Source organism: Aplysia californica, unplaced genomic scaffold (genome assembly GCF_000002075.1).
Source record: "Aplysia californica isolate F4 #8 unplaced genomic scaffold, AplCal3.0 scaffold00101, whole genome shotgun sequence".
In the NCBI taxonomy this organism is placed as follows: Eukaryota; Metazoa; Mollusca; class Gastropoda; order Aplysiida; family Aplysiidae; genus Aplysia; species Aplysia californica.
The window spans coordinates 1,321,344-1,323,910 of NW_004797371.1; positions in this window are offsets into that span (position 1 = coordinate 1,321,344).

The window sequence follows — 2,567 nt, forward strand, 5'->3', positions numbered from 1 at the left end:
ATATAAACAAAATGAATCCCCCTACCCTGCTGTGCCGCGATCTGGGCATATAGGGGCGATATACGGAGGTCATATTGTGTCCATCGGCATACGCGAGAAGAGACAAAAAAAAATACACACCTATACTCGGACACACTCACCCAAACCCTTCATAGGGAGAGAGAGAGAGAGAGAGAAAGAGAGAAAAAAAAAGAGAGAGAGAGAGAGAGAGAGAGAGAGAGAGAGAGAGAGAGAGACAGAGAGTATGTGTTTGGATACGTGTCCGTATGTTTGTGTGTGTAAGGTTTGGGGGGGGGGGGGCACTGTAAGTTTACTTAATGTGAACTCTAATTATCTTTTTCTGGGCGCTGAATAGATATTTGCATGATTGCATTCCATTATTAGTGCTCTTGCCTTAAGGGGAGGGGGGGGGGGGCTACACCTCAAGGTTATCTCGCTGTTTACTGGACCAAATTTTACCACATGTCAGACTTATAACAAGCATAGTAAGGAGTCTTAAAATCCGCAATCAAATTTGAGAAAAAAGTTTCGTTTCCATGGATACGGCGGCCATATTGGATTTTGTTGACATGTCTTACGTAATGAATACCGCACTTACCGCAAATGGAAATTGATTGTTTTTTGCAAGCGTATTAACAAACATTAGATCTAAAAATTTTCTGTTGTTTTTTTCCTAAACGAATTAGAACATTTTTAATGAATTTTTTCCTGAGGTAGCATTCAAATTTGCAAAAAAGTCGTGAAATTCCACACTCCAGACACCACCAACAAAAATCTATCAAAAGTTCAACAGAAATTTTTTTAGTATTACCGCTTTTCTTCAATCTGTGAAAATTTCATGAAAAATGGATGAAAAATGGTGGAGTTATTCAAAAAAGTATAGAGAAAAGCCGCGTTTTGAGAAAACGGCCGATAAAAAAAATAAAAAAATATTGACTTTATGAGGAAATGGCTGTGACAAACATGCCCGGTATGGGAAAAATACGGCTTTTTTGGGTTCTTATGCAATGAAATAGTTGTAGGAGAGGCTGCGGAACCTAAAAATGCTTACAACTCAAATTCCATAATTTTGAGCCGAATCTTGACTTTGGGGGTGTAGCTCCCCCCCCCCCCCTTTTAAGTTTATAATTATATGAATGTGGTCAAATGAGTACGATCTTGTGTATGTGTGTGTGTGCGTGTGTGTGTGTGTGTGTGTGTGTGTGTGTGTGTGTGTGTGTGTGTGTGTGTGTGTGTGTGTGTGTGTGTGTGTGTGTTCGTGTGTATCCACGTTTTCACGTGCGTGTGTGTGCGCCTGCACGCAGAGTGTTTGGGTCTGGGTGTGAGGTGTTTACTTCAACAATCGCATCTATAAGTGGTTTCCAGATGGATGAACGATCCCGAAATAATAATCTCTCGGAAATAGAATCTCTGAATTATAGCACGGGGTGATAAGTAATACATGTAATCACAACACGGAACGGATTACCCTATGAGATACAGAGTGTTGGAGATTGTCCTGCCGTAGTATGGCAATAACGGACAACAGGTGAAGATAATACTATTATGTTGATACAGAAGACAGAGAATGGAAAATCAATACACATTAATGTAAATGCAAGAACTCTCGATTTTGTGCACATAAGGCTATTATTAATAATAGTAATATTAATAATAATAATGAGAGGCAATAGTAATAATAACAATAATAATGATAGTAATTCATAATTATAATACTTTAGTATTATTTAATAACAATAATAATAAAAACGATGATAATAATAATAATAATAATAATAATAATAATAATTTAACAAATAATAATAATAATAATATAGCGCATATCTATGCTGTACAGTACGCTCTGTGAGCTTTACAATTATTACTCCAGAAGACCCAAGAACACAAAATAATAACATCCTCGGCTTCCCGGAAAGCATACTATGAAAGCAGATGATTAAGCGCTCAAACACTAAGAAACTGACACGATCTTTCGCGGTGTATAGCCAGGCACTCATCCCCACTTTTGTGAAGTGAGCAATATTAAAATCTGTAAAGTGCCTTTCCCATGAACACAACTTCAGGCCCTCAGATGGGATTTTAACCTTCTATCCTCGGATTACAGGCTCGACAGTCAAACCACTACCTTCACTAACAGAACCATATCCGTCTGTCAATTTTTAATAACTTTTTTTTTGCTTTGTCTTTTGTTTTGTTTTCTGTAACTTGTCATTTTTTGGGCGCCTTGTTAATTTGCCACCTCCGACTTACAAAGTTCTATCTGCTCAATACCTAGTTTTGAGAAATTTTGACTTGAATTTTTTTTAGTTTCACAATATGCCAAACTTTTTCGAATGCTATCTTTTAAACATCTTGCCAGCGGCTAGGAATAATCTTACGATTTTGCGAGAGCAGATAGACCTCATGGTCTTAGTAACTCAGAATGGACAAAACTTACAGATAAAACTTTGTAATTCTAAGGTAGCGAACTATTTCTTTCCGTATCAAGTTATTATTGCCTAAGAGAAAGTGAGTAAGTAGCAGAACATATTTATGACAAAGAGGGTGAATGTCGGATCATTGTACGC